Raw genomic sequence first — 22,351 nt, forward strand, 5'->3', positions numbered from 1 at the left:
TAAATAGCCTTTTTAGTGTAGGAGAGGAAGAACTTCTGTGGAGATGATCAAGCAGATCTTTCTGAAAGCTCTGTGGTTGATGGATTATCAGATGAACTGTTGAAGAAAGTGGCTATTTAGGGACTGAAGAGCTTAAAAACCTGCAGGCTTTGTTGTGGGCTTAAATTTTTATTTTCCCTACCCCATTCCTTTGTAACTCTGTGTTCTTTCTACCATGTAAGCTTCCCAAGGTAGGAGTTTGGTGCTTACTCATCATTTAGTGTTCCTGACACTGGGATGCAAGTCTTGTAGCTGCAGGGACTTTTGAGTGTTTGGTCTTCATGAATAGAAAATGATTGGAAAAAAACCCGAACCGTGCAAAAAAACACAAATCAACCAAAAGCACAAAAAACTTTAGATGGCTTGATCTGATTTTCTCTATTTGTATGAAAGCAGACGGAAGAGAGACAGTTGTCATTATCCAGGTGTGTTGTGCTAAAAGGTGTATGAACTACTAAAATTTGCAAGGGAGTGTTTTGAAAGCTATGTCAGAGGGATGTGTTGTTGGAGGGAGCTGGCATACTTGAAATCTGGGGATGCAGATCATTGGTGTCTGGTTCGTTGATTAAGAAGAAATTGGAGAACCGTTTCTGAGATCTGGTTTACAAGGCTTGGATGCAATTTCTGTCAAGAACAGGTGAATAACAAAAGCTGAAGGCAACAGGCTTGTTAGAGAACATCTGAAGATTCACTTGCATCAGTGTTAATTGTGGGTACATCTAAATTTTCTTCAGATCTGCAGCAGTCCACAGCTGAACTGGTAAAACTCTCCTGTATTGGATTTCCTTTGTCCCCTATGACTCCGAGACTTCTTTCCACCCTCTAACTCTGCATTGGTCCTCTGCCCTTTTTTATCATGTTTAGTGCAGAAAGGGCATATAAAAAAAGTTTAAGTAGTTTTTGTTAGCTTCCTATTACACTGAAGTATTACCTTTTTGTGTTGGTTTTTTTTTTTTTTTTTTCTGGGAGGGGGATCTGACAAGGACTCAACTTGGTTTCATTTTGCTGCGGGGTTCCATCCAACTTCATAGAGTGCAATATAGGTTAGTTTAAAGCTTAGTCTTTAATCTTAATTCTGACCCTTTCCCTGCTCATGGAACTGTAATTTAACTAATTTTAAGACATTGGACTAATTTCCTTCCTTTTGACCAGAATGTGTAAGCAAAGCATGTGCATCAGTTGTTCTGGAGACAGTAACGGGAGAGTACATATTCTTTGCCACTGTTACCGTTCTAGGTATGTTGATGAACAATAAATTTAGAAGCATTTAGACAGTATATGTCAAGAGTCCTTAAATGAGGCACTTGTCATTGCCTTTGCAGAGACTGCAGTGACAGAGCTGAAGCTGTTCTCACTGTTCGGGACAGTAAGAAAGAGGTCAGAGGGCTCTACTGACTTAACTACTCCTGCTTCCTGCTGCCATGGTTGGGGTTTTTCATTGTTTACCCACACATGAAAATGTGCAATTCCTGCTTTTGTTTTATTTTGTTTTGGGGGAGGGGAGAGGGAGCAGACCATCTGAGTCTATAAAGTATCTTTGGAAGGCAAAGATAATTTTTCCTTTAGTCCCATTGAAGTTCCTGGGAAGGATTTGAAGCAGCAGCTGATTTTTTTTTTTTAAATTTTATTTTTTATTTTAAATATGGGAAGGAGGAGCTGCTACTTGTCCCTGTTTTCTTGATGCTAGGATAGCAAATAATTTTGTTGCAAGGGGGTAGCAAAAGTCTAGTTTAACAGAAGTGCAGAATGAGCTAAATGATATATTTTGCAGATCTGAATGCAGCTCTTTAACCAGGTACGTAGCTTTTTTTCCCAGGTCCTTCTTAATGCTGCAAGGAGTGTCTACTGATACGACCTGTAGGATGTTCAATAGCCAGTAAGGTCTCTGGTCCATCAACATTTGATACTTCATTTCCTAGCATTGCCTTCAAGATCACTGCCTCTGAAGGTACCAGTAAGAGATTTGCAAATCCCAGTGTCTGAGTTATACCCAGTGGTGGAGATTTATATCAGTCAATACCTGTTTCATCCTGTCTGTTGTAGGTTTTGTGTTCAGTGTGAATGCTGAGGCTAGTTTGTTCTCAGTAATACTCTGTAGTATTGAGATTCAGAAATTCTGTGATATTTAAAAGAGAATTTCCTCTTCCTGATTTTAGGCAATCTTTTAAATTCTTTTTCTATGAAAGATGGTGTGAAAGCATAAAATCTACTACCATTTTCTTATTTTCACATAGGTATCTGTTCTTGATTTCCTTTTTTGGACTAGACAGATGTAATCTTTCTGTCCTTTGAGGGAAAAATTGTCTGTGTTTTGGTTTAGAATATGGGAATTTTTCTTGTCCACTTTTTTCAAGTAAAGGTTAATACAGAAAGGAGAAAAATAGAATTAGTGTTTAAAAGAGCACAATTCTTTTTTATGTTTGGTTAATTAACCAAGCTGTTTGCCAGTTTTTTTCCCTGCAATTTCTAATACACTTTTCTTCAAGCAGAAATTCCTTTTGCTGGTGGCTGAATGCTCTTGTCTTTTATGCCTGCTTATACCTCAGGTTTTAGCAGTCTCCTCCTTCATTTTTGCTTCTTTGCTGATGCTCTTCTTTAGTGGAAGCTGTTTAAAGGCAGAGATACTTCTTCATAATTAATTTTACAGACTAGACAGTAGCACACAAAAATAACGTGTAACATGTACCTTCCTAGTTCAGTTGTTTGAACTCTTTGTAAAGAGTTAAACCTCATATTTCTTTAATTTTGTGTTAGTCCTTATCTCCCTTTATTCACTCTTTCCCCCAGCAAGTTCCAGAACTTGGTGGAAGTATTCTTGTATTTTTGCCAGTGCTTAGGACCTCTCGTGCCTGATACCACTGTTTTTGTTAACCAGTGGTGGAAAGAGATAGGAAACACTGATACAATCACAGTATTGGACGTCAAGAAGCAAGAATTCTATTTCTACTTCTTCTATGGATTATTTTTTTTTCCTTTGGATGGCTCAGCTAACTGCTGTGCTGTTGTTTATTCCCCTTTAAAATAAGGACAGCGCTTTGCTTGGGCTTTGTCCGCTGGCACATAAACACATGACAATTCTGAAGTGTTTTCTGTAGAGGGGTTTGAAGTACCCCTCACAGGGAAAAGTAGAAACCATGATGTTGGAGCAGAGTTGTTCATTTAAGGTGCTATGTTACTGCTTGGAATGAACCTTGGCATGGCCATTGCAATTAATTCACATACTTGTTAACCTTTCACGATGCCTGATGCAGAACTGCATTTGCATTTTAGTTTATGAGTGGGGGAGGGAAAGCTGGTTGATAATATATATATATATATATATATATAAAAATGCACATCCCAAGTGAGGAGCCACAAGTTGGAGGGTTTTAATCTCTTAAGTTCCATTTTTAGTTGTATTGAAGACTGTTTAATTTCGTTACATTTTTAACTAGTTTTCCATTGCCAGCCTTCACCCAGGAAACCTTTACACACTGCTGACATGTAAGGGTCTCTTGCTTGCAGTGAAGCTCTTCGCAAATCTTACAAATTACAGTTTCTGTTCTTTCTTGTGCTAATAGCACCATTATGGGAATGCTGTTAATTAATGGCTAAAGAAGTAATTCTGAATTTTTATCAGTTCTCATTTTCTATTTCAGGCTTAAGCAGTATATCCTGGAGGCTTCTAGATTCCAATTGGTTTATTAATTATCTTGTCATTTTCACTTTAATTTGTATAAATCGCAAAGCTGGCTGTTTTCTGTACTTGTTCTGGTGCCTCTTAACTCTACCGCCTCTCTTCCTACTGTGTTTAGTGCATTTTGAATTTTGTTGTTCAAAGGTCTGCTCAAAACATAGTTTTCAAGTTCTGCAAGAGCTGAGTAAGGTGGGATGTGCAGGTTATTGATTGATTGGTGCTCAGTTTGTGATTAACCTTGTTCTGCTGGTGCAGAAAAAGAAATGCTGTACTGTGGTGTAGCAAGGGGGTAAATACTTGGAGTAATTGTTTTACTGAATTCAGTACTGGCAGGATTTAGTTAGAATGCTGTTTCAGTTTTGGGCACTGTAGAAAAGGGGTTTCCTCTCTTTTTGGATGCTTTCAGTAGCAGAAGATACCTGAAGAACATAACACAGAAGAACTGAACAAATTAAGATGTTAACTTTTTATCTCCTTGTAGTCTTAAGTTATTCACATGCATTAGGCTACTAGAAGGATGAAAAAGGCTTATGGGGGCTAAAACAAGAAATAGTTGCTTTGAATAATAGGACTGAAGATTTGGGTTACTTGGGGAGGAAGACTTATAAGAATAACAAACTATTGGGCTAGATTAGGGAGGGGACTCTTGTTGCTGACAGTCTTTAAGAACAAATTAGACATCTGTCAGAAGGAAAATGCTGTTTATCCCTATGTCAGGAGTGGCAGATTGACAAAATGACCTCTGGAGTTCTATCCAGCAGTGATTTTAGTGATGCTAACAGGTAAAGAATGTGGGGTTGTTATTTTCAGATTTACACTGATAGTCAGAAGGTCGTTGACAGTAACCCCAAAAAATGATAGTTTTCTCCAAGCTCTTGTAAGCAAGTTCTCTCTGTTATCTTATTAGCTATTGCCTGAAGTTGTGCAGCTTTGATGTAAAGCTGTTGCAGGTGAAGCATCTTGTATGTTCTTTGTGGACTGCTGTTCTTGGTTATGGCTGTAACGGTCATGGAGAGAAGATCTTTTCTGTAAATTAAACTGTCATGCTTTTCTGTAGATGTAGGTGTTCCCTAGATATGGCTTGAAAAACAGAATTATTAACTGGTTACTGATAATAGAACAATTAGCTTAGTTGCCATTTTGTCATAGACTTAAGAATTTTATGGAAGAAAACATGCAAGACTTCCAAACTATGCAAGCAAGTTAATGAAGTGGCCTTAGAGGATGGGTTTTCTTACTCCTTTTGGTATTGCCCTTTAATGAGTGACTATTTTATTACATGTTAATAAACTGAGCTTTGCTTTCGGAATAATAGGAACTTCTTGTGAAACTATGCTTTTTTTTTCATGTCTATCACTCTTTAATATGATAGCTTGCATTTTGATGTTGCACCAGTAGGCTTCCTCTTAACTGTAACTTCAATCTGTTTTAAAACAAGTCAAAAATGTTTCTCAGCATTTTATCGTGGACAGAGTAAGTCATTACCGGGATAGAGGAACAGATTTAAGTAATCTGTAGTGAAAATGTGTAGGAAGACAAAATGTGGTAAGTATGGCTGGCTCTTCTCAGTACAGCCTCTGCTGGAAACTAGTATTAATGACGCACCCTTCATTTGAGATGTTCCTTATGAAAGTAAAGAATAAACTTGTTGATCTGATAGTTTTTTTAAACACTGTTAAAATTTAGAGGCAGAAGCTGCTGGAATTGACATTTAGTGCTACTTCTGAGTTTTCAGGGAGTCTTTAAGCTAAAAGGTGAAGCTAAGAGTGTACATCTGTGCAACGTGTGTAACCTTTTGTAAGCTGTTTGCTATGGTCTGGGGAACTAAAAGTAATTTTAAAAAACCCTATGTGGTGTGGAGGCAAGGGGAAGTCTCTTGTCATTCGTATTAAATTCTATTTAAGCAGTTATAAAAGCATCTAGTTAGACTAGATACTAAATCTTCATTATCAGGATAATCCTAATAATTTCAGATTTATGTGGATTTCTTGTTTAGCATTACCTTTGTAAATTGTGTGATTTTTGGCTGATGGGGGAGGAGGAATTTCCTCCAAGGAGGATAGCATTGTTATTATATACCTTGGTGCATATATACATATATTGCTTTGGGCATATTAATTAATGAGTGGTTATCAGGAAAATCAATCCATTTCCAGAAGTGAATAATACTCCTTTTATTTGCCCACGTATTTTGGTGGTACAGTTTAAAGATTGAAGTTTATAAGAGAAATAAGGGGAAAAATGTATATGGCATGTGCTTCTCCTGTGGGAATATTTTGACTCTCTTCTTGTATGCTTTGTGAATATTAGATTGAATTTATTACTTGTATTTCTCTGGTTGTGGATGGAAATAAAAATAACATAGAGTTCCTGTAAAAATCGAAGAATGGAGTCAAAAGAAGGAGCAGGATATAACAACCAAATACACTTCTGTTCCATATTCTGCCTAGAGTTTGCCTCAATATTTCATTTTTATAAGAAATCGAGCTTTATACTCTGGGTTTCATTCCCTTGTTGATGGAAATCTGTTGCCTATGTGAAATTAATAAACAACCAAGTAGATTTCTTCAGGAGACTAAAGCACCTTTAGAAGAAGATGGTGTGCAGCATAGATGATGAATTCTGAGATGGGGATTTAAATGAAGTGAAAGTTTAGTTGTGTCATAGACTACAAGCCCCTGCTTATTCAGCCTTAGTAGAAGGGGGAGGTTTTCTTTGTGTGGTGGCAGCACTGCTTGTCTTGTGCTGTTTCAGTGCTTTCAACAGCTAGTGTTATGCCTTGCTCTCCTTTCATCAAAAGAGGAGAGGGAATTCTTTAAGACAGGAGCGTGTATCGTTGGCTTCATTTTACAACTGAATCAGCTTTTTCTTCTCTTAAAGGCAAACAAAACCTTTAAACTGTTTCATAATCTGAGAAGAGTATTGAACACAGGAGCTTCCCTTCCTAGGAAACAAATTCTGGCATTCTAAAATGTATTTATCTGTGTGGCTTTTTGGAGATAAATGGGGATCTCATTGAAGTTCTTTCTTCAAAAGTCTTTGTTACTTCTGTTGAAATGGATCTTGAACTACAGTATTCTCAAGTGGGAGTAGGAACATTGGTCATATTATACCAAGCAAGAGATCACAGAGTGGAATTATGGGAAGAGTGAGGATTGCAGCAAGTTGTGAAAATAAATGTACATAAAGCACACTTGCTTTAATACCTTACTCTTGAAGTTGATAGAAGTAGTAAAATAAGGCAAGACTTTGTGGGTTGCTGAGTCGAGGTCAGTTTTGGAAAGGCAAGATGAAAGTAGTGAGTTTTGAGAAATGGTTTGAAGCATAGTTGAAATGAGGAGAGGGAAGCTCTGGTGCCCATGTGCGTATAATGTGAGTACTTAATGCGCAGCTGTTGCTTGAAATATGATCGTTTTTTGGACTGAGTCTGTGTTACAGCAGTTTTAAGGGTTATGTTGAACTTGTGTTCTCTGTTGTTAAATCTTTGTCTTTATAGCTGATTTTGTGTGATGGCTCTTATGAATAGGAGGTGATAGTATGGACTCCTTTATTTTTTTCATGCTTTTAATATACGGAATTGAGATCTTACTGAAGTTTGCCCTTCCTCCCCCAATTAAGTTACAACAATCTGGTTTAAAGTTTCTTGGAACTACTGGTGGTGAGGCTGACAGTGGCCATATGGGTATGTTTTGTGGTGACGTGCTTAGGATCTGTGTTTGGGTCCAATGAATCTGTTCCAAATTCTGCTTTATGGACTGCGTTCTCCTGGTGTTCAAGCCACTAAGCAGTGTTAAGATGAAGTTAATACTTGTACACCAATTACCCTGAAATACTGGGTTTCAAGATTATGAAATCTTCACAGCATTGTGTCTGTGCAAATAGTGCCTTTGAGTCAGTCTAGAATTCAGTAACTTGCTTTGACTGTTCTGGGACTTTTTCTGAAGGCCATAGGTCATTTGTTGGTAGAGTGTACTCAGGGCTGTGCTGTAGTATTCTTCTGCACAGGTTTCTTCTTGGTGCTACTGCTGAAAGTGCTGCAGGCAGGTTCATTACCCTCATTACTCAAGATGTAGAGGAGATGTATATATACAGTTATTTGAGAGATGTACGTATAGGTTTTTAGATACTCTCCTATAACTAGCAGGAACAATAACATCGCAGATAACTTAGTTATAATCTCACCTCTGGTAAAGAAAATATTACTTGTGTCCAGAAATTGCTGTTACTGGCAGAGCTCTGCATTGGCTCTGCAGAGCTCTTGAAGTCTTTCCTGTCTACTGTGATCTTTTGTGGAGTTCTCCCATGACTTGCTGTAGTGCCAAAGGGGCATCAGTAGAGACCAGATCTTACGTTAAATTTTTTATAAGGATAAAAATGTTGCATAGCACCAAATTGTTTATTCACTTTGGTGCTGCGGATCAGAGGTAGGAGGAAAGGGAAGTGAAACAAGTAACGTTGATCTTTAGGGTTCCATCTTTAGCTTTTTTGAGAAGATGAATTGCAGTATTGAAATAGAGTGGAGGATTTGGGAGAGGGTTAGAAGGAGAGGAATTTCTGAAGAGTAAATGAATGGAGCAATGAGAGCAAAGAGGACGAATTTTCTTGAACATGATCAAAGAGCTTTAAAGGTAGCTGAAAACATAAGGAAGCTGAGAAATGATCTCCACATCGAGAGGTATTTTAAGACTTTTATTCTTGGTTGCTAGTAATTGGCTTATGTCTTCAGTGGTATGCTTGATGAAGAAGTCAAACTGGAGAGGGAATGGGATGATACTGGAATACAAAACTTGAAATTTCAGACAGTGTATATGGAGGTTTAGATCTACAAGTCAGATGCACTATCTTTTAATTGAAAACCAGGTGGGATTAAGATGTTTTAAGATGTTACAACTGGTCAGACTTGCTTCCTAAGTAATTAATGAATGAAGTAAATCAGTAAGTAACCTGCGAAAACAAATCTTGGGAAGGTATGGCTGGAAGTGGCTGTCAGCGTGAGGGAGATGAAAGGATCTTGTGTTTGGATCGTCTCTGACTGCATTACTCCCTTAGTAGCTAATGACCAAAGAGATGCCCTCTCTCTGTGCTCTAGGGTTGCCCTCCAACATCAAATCACAGTAGCATGCATTTGTACGCTGAATTCTACACACTTGGGTATTTCTGTTGAAAATCGGTGTGATAACTTGTGTGGAAAATTTAACATGCTTTAAAGTTTTTGCATTATTGATACCTAAGCAATGAAAGTAATATTTTTCTAGTATTTGTGTTTGCATTTTGATTTTGTATCTGAGTAAGTCCCATGATACGACACAAAATTATTTAACAAATGCTTTAAGGGTGCCATTGATGTAACTTCCCAGAAGGGGGAAGGGTCATTATGATCAGCCTTGGAGATGAAAAGTAGCTTTTGCCATATCAGAAAACATCTTTAATTAAATCAATAACTGCATGGGTTTCTCAACCTAAGAAACAGTCTCATGAGCGATTTCCTTTTTCATAAAGGATTGTCATGATGTCATTCCCATTGTGTTAATTGTTGGTGTTTTCACAAATGGTCCCAAATCATGTCTAATTCCATAAAAATACTCAGAACAGACATGATTCTGGGGAAAGCTGTCGTTTGCCACTCAGTCTGGTAGAGATAATGGGACAGCCAGCTGACTTAACAGATTCTGTGTTAACTTTAAAATTAGTATTTCGAGACAGTGCCATTCCTCTTGTATGCCACCATAAAAGCAGTTCAAGTTCTCGGTGATATTTTTCCCAATGGTATGGATGTGTGTTTCAGGTGAGTGTCGGTGGCTCATTTCTGTGGCTTTCATGTAGAATTATAAGTATTTTTGTTTTCTTATTTTTTGAGTTTATTATAGCTTAGATGAACGCTTAAAAATAATCTCTACACAATTTCTTTTAACTTTTTTGTGTTACTTTATCTCATCAGTGTCTTTTTTCTTGTGGAAATCTTTTGGTGGCCTTTGTGTGGGGAAAAAAGTAGCTAAGGTGAATAAAGGTTCAGGAACAGTTCTTAAAAATGGATTTCTAAGTGCTTAATATGTAAGGTTGGGCTTTCTACTGGTACTGCCTTTGTCCCTACAGTATATATTTGTTTGAGATGCAAAAGAGCAAAAACAACTAGCGAGGTAGCAAAACCAACTCTGTAGATTACTGAACTCTGGAGTTCTTTTGGATCGATCATTGCCTTTAAGGAAAAAACCCACTGTCCAGAAAGACCTGTGTTATTAGGTGTGCGTGTTGAGCTATATCTGTATGTATTTGTTACTTCAGCTAAAAAGTGGCTTGGCTGTCCTATGATGCACATACCCTGAGGCAATAAATGCATTTCACTAGTTCCTCCCACACACTTTTTTTTTTTTTTCCCCAGGGAAGCACTCTTTCTAATTCTGGATCTGGATGCTGCTAACATTTTGAATCACTTGTCAGAGTTTTCAGTACTTACTGAATTGTTGTTGCCATTAAATGTATGTTAGCTATATTAAAGATTCACTTCAGAATAATCCTCCTTTAACCCTTCTCCTTCAAAATACCAAAACCATAAAAACGTGTGAAATTTTTAGTCTACTTTCATGGGACCTACAGGATTGCTGGCAACTTTCTTTCTAAGGTATCTATTTTAAAGTCAAATGTAAGCCCCTGGCTTCTACTTCTACAAACTTCCTTCTGCGTGTTCCCTCCCCAACCCCCAAGGATTTACAGCTAAATAATCTGCACTTGTAAAGTAAGGTATGTACTGCAGTGCATTCCTTTGGAAGTTTGTCTTGTCTTGATAGTAAGAATATCAGTTATTTTTTTTTAAGTTTGTTGGATATTTGACTGCTTTGACATTAGGTCAAGAAAATATCCTAATCAATTCTAAATGTTCATTTCAGATTTCATGTTTCATCCCAGTTTGAGCACCTGCTGCTGAGACCTGGAAAGTCTACTTAAGGTATGTGGAACAGTTAATGATTTCACTTTTACACAGGGTTTTATTCTGGGTAAAATGGTTCAAGTTGAGATTATTTACTTGTGGTGTTTTTTCCTTGTAATTACTGTTGAAAATCCTGATTTTTAAACAGTCAGTGTTAAAACAGAATTTCTTGGTTTGTCTTTCTCCCTGAGCTTCCTAGAACTGGCCTTTCTCTTGACATCCCACTTAGGGACCTTCAATTCAGCCTGAGGGGTACAGAGGTGGGTAGACCTGTGCAGCAAGTAATTTATCCTGCATGGGAGGAATTGATAGGTGAGAAAACAGCTTACAAAACCTCCTTAGCTGGAAATTGTCTGACCAGAGCCATGTGCTGGCTTTGGAGCAAAATGTTAATGATATTCTCACATTCTGCTTTTCTGTAGTAGGTAAAAAATTGTCTTAAAATCTTCACTGTAGGAGGCACTTGGCCTAGTCTTAAGTAGTTTAGCTATAAGCAAGAGTAGAGAAGTTGGGTAACCACAGTATTCTTTGTATTAGAGGAATCTATTTCTGGTCTCCTATTTTTCTGATTCCTTGTGGCCCCCCCTTTTCCCAGAGTGAATGGTTATATTTGTAAACTTCAGTTTTATTCCGCAGTATCCTTGTTATTTCTGACTTCTGCTTTTATTGCTGCTAACGTATATAGATGTTTGGAATATTCTTATATTTGAGCGTGGCTAGAAAAACTTGTTGGATCCTTTTTTTTTTCCTTTTCTGGTTTGTGGGGTGTATCTTTTTTTTTCTTTTCAGCAGCCTTCCCTGTGGTTGGTGGTTTGGGAGCCTGTATTACATTATTTTCTTCTATTGCTTAGGCTTTGGCAGGTAACAAAATTAATTTCCTGCTACTTCAAGACCACTTCTGTGTCTAACTTTCTGATGTGGAGAGCCTTATTTAAAACTTTTATATCACCTGTTTATAGATTACATTAACGTTCTCCTTGCCTGGGCTGTAATGCACTTGAGAACACAGGAGATATGACTGCTAGCATTTCACGTGGGCTAGGCCACTGATGGGATTTCAGACAGCTCTCTTAACAGTTCAACTTCAGAGCATTGCCTCTCCAGGATCTCTCCATACTTTCACCTTCAGGAAACAGCAGAGTGTCACTTAGCATCTCCTGACTGTCTGTGTTTGCAGGGGTAGATGTCTTTATTCTTCAGTAGTTTTTTTGCTTCTTACTTGGAGTGGTCTGGGTGTTAGTCAGCCTTTTTTAAACTTCAGTTTTCAAGTTTATTTGCTAATTGCTTATCCTTTCTGATTTCTCCCTTCCCTTTTTCAGTATGGGATGATATTTGTTTGCATTATACAATTAGTTTTTTCCAAGGAATTCATCTACTTTCACCACTGCAAGGAATAAGTTGAGTGGAGTAGCCTTCAGTTTTGTCACCCAAACTGGGAAAACCCCAAAGTACTTCAGTTTGAATAAAAAGCACGAATACTGATACTTTTCTCAATTAAGACTAAAATTTGTTGCCTTATGTATCATGTTAATTCTGAATTGTGATTCAGATGGGAACCCTGACATTTAAAAAATATTTGCTGAACATGGAAAACTAATAGTGTGGGAAATCCAGAAAACAAGGAGGGGACACAAAACAGGCCGTGTGTCCCTGTCCGTCCCCCCCCTTTCAGTTTATCATCTATAAAAACCTACAAATCAGACCTATGATTTCAGGGGTTTTTAATGCTTCCTTTCATTTTGTTTGACCTTTTAAAAGGAACAGCTATGACTGTTGTGATGTCATAGGCAAAAAAGCACACTTGTATGTTTTGTGAACTGAAGCTATTTGTTCTTTGGAATACATGGTTTGTAAAAGGCTGAAGTGAGTCATATCCTGGTAAAACCATGACAACTAAGTATTTATTAGTTTGTTAGGTAAATATCTTGCAGTACCTTCCTAGATAAGACTATAGAAAACCAGCCCTGTGAATAACAAAACTGTGAAATATAATGGCAAGTAAGAAGAAACAGCAAAAGATCTTAAAAGTAAATTGCGAGTACTTCTGACTTGTCAGGTTTACGTTGAAGTATGTGTATTTTTTTACTGGAATGACAGTTCCAGTGGAAATAACAGAAAAATTGTCTGAATCTCTTGTTTACCCAGCTGCTTTATGAAGTGTTATTGTAAGTCTTGTATTCATATTGCAAAAATTTAAGCTCTCATGTGTATTACGATAGTCTTTTTGTTATGTGATCACATACTTTGTTCCACAGAACCACTACCTTGTTCGGTACCAAAAATATACTTGTGTATTCACTGCACTCTTCAAGCCCTTGTCTTACAGGCTAGATTTTTTCCTGTAAAGTTTGCCATGTAGTGCTGGCTTTACCCGTTCATCTTACAGTGGTTTTAGTATCTGTATTGGATGGAGTCACAGAACTTAGGATCAAAGGTTTCAATTTTAGGACCCTGCACAGACATGCCGTTTTTTGTTGGAACACTTAAAATTTGCACTCAAAGCAGATCTCTTACTGATTCGAATAGCACCTGAAAGTACTTGGCAGTTCTGTGTTTAACCTCCCAGGTATCCAGGCATGTGTCCATGAAAGAGAAAAAGCATGGTGATTGTGCAAAACTTGACTAATGACTCTGCTAACATCATCCAGAAACCCTGAATGCATGGATGACACTTAGTTGCTTCAGCTCAAAGTATTCTTTGTCTTCTTACTAATGCTGATTACTTACTCTGGTTATTTATTAGTGAATGCAGAACACGTGTATCAATAGGGAGGGATCATGAGCAATAGTTCTGTTTAGCTTTATAATTCTGACTTACTCCTCAGGCCAGTCTTTATGCACTGAATTGGTGCAGGGGTAAAAGTACACGTAACTGTACGTGTGTTTTCCAAGATGTCAGCCATTGGCAGCAGGTGGTGCTAGCACTTCCACCTGAGAAGCAGCTTCCAAAAGATGATGTTCTGATTGTATCCTTACCGCAAGTGACATCAGATGTTTTCCAACTTCATGGTTTTATTTCAGCTGAAATTAAACTAGTATTTAATGACCAGCCTTGTTGTATCCAACATAGCACTCGTTTAAAAACAGTATGGTAGATTGATAAATTAATGTTCCTTTTTATGTCTTACAGTGAGAAATGCTTTCCTGATGAAATCTTTAAAGACCTGTGATTTCTGTGTATTTTGGATGTTATGCTTGTAATCTTGTTTTAATACATTCAGTGCTTTTCCCTTGATACAAAATCTGTTTCAAAAGATTCTAGTTTGCACTTAAAACTGTAAAGAATAAGCACTCTATTCTTAAGTGTCAAGATAATTAATTTATGTTGCTTCTTGCCAATAACACCTATGTGCTCATAGCTCCTCCTGGCTTCCGAAAGTGGAATTTTGTTGGGCTTGCTATCTGGTTTATGATTCTGGACTTTTGGGTCAGTGGAGAAAGATTTACTTTTCCAGCAAGGTTATAGTGAACTTCCAACTTCTTCCAAGCAGCCTGGGTTCACCAGTGTGTGTGAGTTCACCAGCGGTTCAGTGCAGAACATGTTCTTCTCTCTGGCTGGGTCCTTGCTGTGAAGGGCTCTGTGCTCTGTCTGTACTGGCAGGCATCACCAGCGTTTTAAAAGCAATGAATTGAATGTAACGATCACAAACCATGCCATGTGGTGCCTAATACCTTCCTGGACTCTGTCCTGGCCTTTGCTCGTCATAGCTGTTGTTCTTCAGCCTGGCCCCAGAGCAACTGTTGTCTTTTACATAGAAGTAAGTGGGCTGGGGGAAATAAATTTCAGTGCTTGTGATACTCTCCTTAATTGTGTTATCCCCTCAGTGGAGTTTATTAAAACCACAGCCTGCCTGGATTATCTTGGAATATGTTACTGAGGTAGAATGAAGTAGGGTTTTAGTCTTCTAAAACCTGGAGGTGCCAGAGGCCTTCTGTATACCAAAACAAATTATTTGTTTTGGTTGCTAGCCCTTCTGATAAATGCAAATAGGGAAATAAAAAGCAGAAAACAAAGTTTGACTCTGTAAATAGTACTCCTTTGTAATATGACTTGGATGGATCTGTAGTAGTACATTCTGATGATGCCAGGAATAGCCATGTAATGCTGCTGCTCCTACTTTCCAGGCTGCTTAAATTTCAGATTTCTGAACGATTGACTTGGTTAAATATCCATGAAGCTTTTCCCCATACATCAGGACATTAGCCTGTACGTTTGCAGCATTGTTTCAGCTTGGAAATGTTGAGACCTTTTCACAGAATACACTCTTCTTGTCTTGGGGCAACTAATTTTTTTTTTTTTTTTTTGGTCCCAGCCCTGCAGACACATACCTGTTTAGATTTGTGCAGACATGTTGAAGTGTTCAAATCAGAAAGAGTAGTTCCTGTGTCTGAAGTCAAGCATGCCTGTACATGTGTTTCTAGCTGTTATGGTGGTAGGCTCTTATTTATAGTTGTAATGAAGGTGAATGCAACTCATTTTATTGGTCTAAAAAGCAAAACTAATTCTGTTTCACTACGGCTATTCTGTTCCATTCCACTAATGTATTTATCACTTCTCTAAAAATAGAGCTTTTGGGAATGCAGGGCTCTCTTTGCAGTAAAGTTTGCTGTAGCTCTGTTTCTGTGAGAACCTTCACTTGCTCACTGGTAATGTGCAACTATCCTATGATCCTGTATTTTGGTTAATGGTTTAAGATCTGTATTGCCTGTTATTTGCTGCGGGAAATGCACAAGACTGTTTAACACTGGCCTAGGAAAGTTTCTAAAAGCAGCAGGATATTCTGAATCATTCATGAAGACCATTCTTGTACAAAATAGTCAGTGATAACGTGCTCCTCACTACTAGGTGGTGGACTTTATAACAAACACAGAATCATCTGGGTTGGAAAGGACCTTGTAGATCATCTAGTCCAACCGTTAACCTAGCACTGACAGTTCCCAACTACACCATATCCCTCAGCGCTATGTCGACCCTATTCTTAAACACCTCCAGGGGTGGGGACTCCACCACCTCCCTGGGCAGCCCATTCCAACACCTAACAACCCGTTCTGTAAAGAAATGCTTCCTAATATCCAGTCTAACCCTGCCCTGGCGCAGCTTGAGGTCATTCCCTCTTGTCCTATCGCTTGTTCCTTGGTTCAAGAGACTCATCCCCCCTCTCTGCACCCTCCTTTCAGGGAGTTGTAGAGGGCGATGAGGTCTCCCCTCAGCCTCCTCTTCTCCAGACTAAACCCCCCCAGTTCCCTCAGCCACTCCTTACAAGACCTGTGCTCCAGACCCTGCACCAGCTTTGTTGCCCTTCTCTGGACACGCTTGAGTAATTCAGTGTCCTTTTTGTAGTGAGGGGCCCAAAACTGAACACAGTCATCGAGGTGCGGCCTCACCAGTGTCAAGCACAGGGGTAAGATCCCTTCCCTGTCCCTGCTGGCCACGCTAGTGCTGCTACAAGCCAGGATGCCATTGGCCTTCTTGGCCACCTGGGCACACTGCTGGCTCATGTTCAGCTGGCTGTCAATCAACACCCCCAGGTCCCTCTCTGACTGGCAGCTCTCCAGCCACTCCTCCCCAAGCCTGTAGCGCTGCTGGGGGTTGTTGTGGCCGAAGTGCAGCACCCAGCATTTGGCCTTATTGAAACTCCTACAGTTGGCCTTAGCCCATCACTCCAGCCTATCCGGGTCTCTCTGCAGAGCCTCCCTACCCTCGAGCAGATCAACACTCCCACCCAACTTGGTGTCATCTGCAAACTTACTGAGGGTGCACTCGATCCCCTCGTCTAGATCATCAATAAAGATGTTAAACAGGAGTGGCCCCAAAACCGAGCCCTGGGGGACACCACTCGTGACCGGCCGCCAACCGGATTTAACTCCGTTCACCACCACTCTTTAGGCCCGGCCATCCAGCCAGTTTTTTACCCAGCGAAGCGTGTGCCCATCCAAGCCTTGAGCAGCCAGCAACTTTCCACTATGTCCAGATTTCAGATACTTAGTGAATCAACTCCACGTCAGTCTTGCACCTTGAAAAGGCTGTTGCCTTCCTGCTCAAAAAAAGACAACTTGAAGAATTTTGAGAGCATCAAAAAGACCAAAATTTGAACCAGACCATAATCTTTTCCAGGCTTGAAAATTCAATTTTTACCTGTAAACTAAGTTAGGCTTGCCAGACTTCCTGTTAACCTTTGTGATAGTGGTTGTTACTGGTGTAGAATCCTGAGTTGTAGTTGTAGACAAGGTTGTAATGAATGTTCTTAGAAGGAAAATTAGTGGATACAAACATACTGACAAGTCATAAAATGCTGTGGAAAAAATACTGGCCAGCATGGTAGGCAGCAGGACCAGCAAGTGACAACCCAGGGGTTGCCAAGGTTGGTTTGTCTGTGCTGTAGTAAAGGAAAGATCAGGGTTATTTCCTGGCAGACATTCATGGAGAACTTCCTCTGAAGAGAAGCAGTCTTGAGTGCACTTCCTGAAACATGTTTTAATTAGCAGTGCCTGAGATGCAGGGAATTCCACTCCTCAGGAAATTCAGGGCTTATAAATATTGTGCTGTGCTCAGAATGGGACCTGATACTCCAGCTTAACCCTTGTCAGCATTGTATAAAGTGAAAAGGTTACTTGTCTTCCTTATGTCTGGCACACCTTGTTCACAAGTCTCACCATAATATTAGTTTTTTATTTATTTTTCCCCTTCTCTCAGTAATCTCAATAGTTCTTGTTAATTTTTGATTCACTAAAACCTCCAGATTTTCTGTAGTATTATTGTCTTGCTAGTAATCTCATTTTGTATATGCAAGGTGGGTTATTCTTAGTTGTAAAGCTGGTAGAAAATCATGCAATACAGTGTTAGAAGCCTCCGATATGATGTCTTTCCTTCTCGTGTATTTGTAAGACACATTACTGGTTATATGTGAACAGCCAGTATATATCCTGTCAGCCTGACTCCCCTTTATGTCTAGATGCTTGTAGATAATTTGGTTTGTTTATTCTTTTGTTTGAAACTTTGAGTTGTGTTAGTCTTCCTAATGCATCGTAATTCTTTAGATGCCACTTTTCTTAGGAATTATTAAGTTTCGGAAATAATCCTGTGTTTTCATGTGCTTGAATTTGATTAAATCCATTTACAGTAGCAGGAATTGGCAGGAATGGTGGTTTATTTTTGATTATATTGTGTACTGTCCACACATACTGCTATCTTGGGTATAGAGTAGATGACTGTCAGAAGTGATGTGATTTCTTTTATTCGATTCTTACTGGTAGCTGTGAATCAGTACTTTTTTTGTTCCTGTGGCAATAAGCAGGCAACTTGAATTCCCTGGGCAAGAATCTGGACAAATGCAGCTTGGACAGTGTTTGCTTATTAAGGAGGATGAAGAGGGCATGAGAAGGCAATACAAGTCTATAATTGCACCCATAAATGAATGCATTAAATGAGATATAATGCTCTGTACCAAGAGGGAGCCTTGATCACCTACCAGAAGTTATTAATAGCTGTTTCAGGTACCACTGAAATACTATCCTTTAACAACATGTGGAAGGTATGTTGTAACACAGTCTGCTCCCAGCTGTATCGTGGAAGGTTTGTCTTTAAAGTGCTAACCAAGATTGCCATTGAAAAATAAAAGGTCATTTCTTATTTTAATAAAATCGCATTTAGAATGTGGAAAGGAAAAGGGCACTTAAAAAGTCATGGTTGTCAGCAGGACTCCCAAGTTTGGCACTCCAGGTTCTATTTGTAGGTATTGTAAGCAGGTGGTTGCGTTGTCATTTCCCTCTTTCAGGATCAGTCTACTCAGTTTAACTTTTAGGATAGGATGATAAAAGCTTGGCAGAATCATAGTAGGTGTTAAGGTCCAGAGGAACTGAGGCAGCTGTGATCATGGAGTTCTTCCTTTCGGCCTGTTCCTCTATTCTAAATGATCTCTACAAGAACAGTGTCCAAAAGGAGTGGTAGGCTTTTTCTTTAGTATAATATTCAGTGTGCTTTAACTTTCTCCTGTGTCTGGAAGTCGCTTTGTGTAGTTTTGCCTAGCGGTAATATTCCTGGGAGTCTGAACTGTTTTGCATCATAGTTATTTTAAGCGGAACAATTCAGGTTGTACTTCTCTGCCTTTAATGTATGCTAACTCTTACAAAAATCACCTTACATATAAATTTGAGTTGGGCTCTTATTATGGTGAATAATTTACCTTAGAAGCATTTGCGTAATTTTTTTTGTTTTGAAAAATAGACAAGCAAACAGGATATTAACTTGAACCTCCGTTTTGCATGGTGTTAGGGGCTATGGATTAATCCACTGGGGTTGTTTAGTCTGGAGAAGAGGAGGCTGAGGGGAGACCTCATTGCCCTCTACAACTCCCTGAAAGGAGGTTGCGGAGAGCTGGGGATGAGTCTCTTGAACCAAGGAACAAGTGAATAGGACAAGAGGGAATGGCATCAAGTTGCACCAGGGCAGGGTCAGACTGGCTTTTAGGAAGTATTTCTTTGCAGAAGGGGTCGTTGGGCGTTGGAATGGGCTGCCCAGGGCAGGGGTGGAGTCCCCATCCCTGGAGGGGTTTAAGAGTAGGGTTGACATAATGCTGAGGGATCTGGTGTAGTTGGGAACTGTTAATGTTGGGTTGATGGTTGGACTGGATGATCTTCAAGGTCTTTTCCAACCTAGACAATTCTGTGATTCTGTGATTCTTTGATACCTTAAAAAAAATTCCTGAGCACAGGCTATATTTGTATTCAGCCAGAGCCTTGTGCTTCTAGCTCTGTGCTAAGTCCTAAACAGATGCGACCCTGCGTGAAGGTGGTTGTTAAACAGTGATCTCTGCATCTTCTGGGGGGGATGCTTTTTTGGGTGGCTTTTTCTTTATTTTAAGAGGCCCACTTTCTCTAGGATATCTTATGTAGATGTAGGTAGTCAATGAAGAATGGGACATCTGGTGGTGGTGGTGAAATCTGGGCTTCAGTTCAGAGATTTCCTGTTCATAAGGTTTGAAGAGAAGCCAAGCCAAAGCTACCTGGAAGATTTGCTTGGGGTGTGTGTAAACATATGTGTATGGTGTGAGTCTTTCACCAGTTACTCTTATACTTCCTGAAGGAATAGGATAAGAGTTAAGAGTTCTGTACTAAATCCGAAGCCCCATTGACATAAAAATTACTGAATCCTGGTAGTCATACAAGCAATTAATATTTTGGATGTTGCTTTTCGTAACAAACAGCTTTGGAGACATAACATAAATGCAGCTCTCCCCTGGAAAAGAGAAAGAAGGAAAGCACTAAATTTTATTGCTTAATATACTGATGGTCTCTGTATCCATAGTGATGACAGCAGAAAAACCTGCACAGAACGCTGCTGCCATCACTGCAGTAACTGTATACAAGCAGTATGAGTAATATGGGTCAGAAGATGCTGTTTTAGCTTTTCTAACTAAACCTCCCACTTGAAGGTGTCATCATAAAAGAAAATTTGTGGTAGCCATATTCAGGGGAGCATCATAGATTTAAAAATCAGCTGAAATGCACAAATACAGAGTTAATTATTCTTTTAGCATCTAATGCTTTTCTAATGCAAGTTGTGCATCCCCTCATTCTTAGTGGGCAAAGTATGAAAGTGTGAAGGTGGGAGGGAGGGTTGCATTCAATCAGAAGGCTCATCTGTTTTTAACTACAAGACTACATAACCCTTCTTCATTCAAGTTCCTCACCTGGTTTGTATTTTTAAAGAAAATATTTAATTCCTCAATTTGCATTTGAACTATAAAATATTTTTGTAAGGAAGAAAGATTTTCTATGTTAATTGGGTGAGTTGGGTAGAGTTTCCTTAAAATTTGTCCCTTCAGTGCAAACTCTTTTCCCCTTTCTTCAAGATAATTTTTCAAGAGACATTAGCGGGAACCTGTGAATATTTGAAAAGTAGTTTGTAGGGAAGGCCCAAAGCTTGGCCTCAGGTCTAGAATTTTTGCTCTCGTAGAAGTTATAGTCAATTATAGAAGATTATAGAAACTGAACAAAAGACTTGTTGCTTTTGGGGGTGGTAGAACTATTATCTTTCTCAGTCCTCTTAAGTGGCAGCAATGCAGAATTTCTGCAAGTTGGCACATTTTAGTTAATATTGGGTTTCATCTCTGCAGTATCCATGTTTTCTGTATAGCTGATCTGATGACTAGTTGAGATCATATGCAGTCTGTTCAGGAAAACCTGGTAACTTTACATTTTCTTATTTTTACTCCTTTCTCGTATTGTTAAAATTGCCTAAAATCTGTGTTGAAGTGAAGACATACCTTGATTTGTCTGCCTTATCTCAAATTTCTGAAAAATGCAGAAATTTAAAGGAGGGAAGCAGTCAGGGATGTGAGCAGCCCAAGGACAAGGAAACTTCTCCAAGCCTACTTTATTCCTTGCCGTAGAAAAAGAAATACATGGAAAAAAATTGACTTTGGATTTTTGGGTTATCCAAATAATGGCACATAAGTGCCATTTGTAGCTTAAACGGGGTGATTGTTCCCGAATTTTTGTCAAAAGCAGGATATATTAAAAAAATTGCATTGAAATATTAATAGTATTTAATTGCTGAGGCTGTTGGTAGTGCACATTGATATTTATTTCACTTTGTGGTTTTTAATATATACACTTTGTAGATAACTTCTGTTACATTCTTAGCTCCTGCACTGACTGCAAATTAAATATTGATTTGTGCATTGCTGGTTTTTAAGCTTCAGGGCACTTCTGAGTTGTGGTTAATTGATCTCCAACTCCATACTTTAACACAAGGTGGTTCTGAAAGCAAGGCATTTGAATTACAAATTACTGTAGGTTTTACAGATGTGGTTCACATACTAACCCGTCTCTCAAACTTGAGACTAGCTAGTTCTGCTGTGCAGGTTACGCTTTGAAATGCTTGTAGATGATGGAAAAATAAGGATAGAACAAAGTAAGAAATAAGCTACTGCTACCAAGTTTTCTAATGTGAAAGTAATGTTATTTGCATGTAAAATGTGTAGAAATTCCACACTCTTTATCATTCACACTGTCTGTCTCATGGCATTCAGTTTCCCAAAAACCCAAAAGTCAGACCTCCAGTTTTCTGGAGCTTTCAGTCACAAACGTTGGTATTTTGGCAGTAATCAGAGCTGTAATCCAGTCCATGAATGTTCCCAACATAGTTTTCTGTTAGCTTATTCTCACAATTTATACATGTGAATTAAATAAATTTCATCATCTGTCGTGGTTTTCTTGAATGAGAGTATTTTGTCCCTAAAAAAAAAAGTCTTTGTGGCTGTTGTATGAGGCCATATGAGTTATTTTTAATATTTTATGCTACTTAAAAACGTTTGGGTGTGTGTTCTTAATCAACGTTGCAATTGATTGCCTTTCATTTGATTGACATACCTATCTTTAAAGGGTGTTGGGGTTGAGGTCCACCAGGTTTCTGGTCTCTGTCATATTGTAAAGTTTTAAAGCCCACCAGGAACTCTTTTGTAGAGGGCAGCTATTGAGTTCACCAGTTGTAAAGAGCTGCTTACTACCTGGAAGTCTTGTCTCTGACTGATGATGAGCAGAGAAAAATTATCATAACACAGTGAGGTTGTCTTAAATCTTCAGCAGGTAGAGTTGAGGGTTCCTTGTTTGTTCTTCCGTCTTTGGGATGTCATTGAAAAAGCTGTTGTCAGGAGGGAGAGCAGTTTATAAAGAGACGAGGTGTCCATTAATGTGCATGGAAGGGAGCA

General features: G+C 38.9%; 1 protein-coding gene across 1 annotated transcript in view; it reads left to right on the forward strand.

Annotated features, from left to right (window-relative positions):
- PTK2 (protein tyrosine kinase 2) overlaps positions 1-22,351 on the forward strand; it is a 230,038-nt gene that overhangs the window by 4,405 nt on the left and 203,282 nt on the right. Inside the window, exon 2 of the mRNA XM_074831417.1 lies at positions 10,600-10,658. The gene's annotated coding sequence lies outside the window, so the exon portion shown is untranslated. The remainder of the gene's footprint in view (positions 1-10,599; positions 10,659-22,351) is intronic.

Source organism: Strix aluco, chromosome 1 (assembly GCF_031877795.1).
Source record: "Strix aluco isolate bStrAlu1 chromosome 1, bStrAlu1.hap1, whole genome shotgun sequence".
NCBI classification, from domain to species: Eukaryota; Metazoa; Chordata; class Aves; order Strigiformes; family Strigidae; genus Strix; species Strix aluco.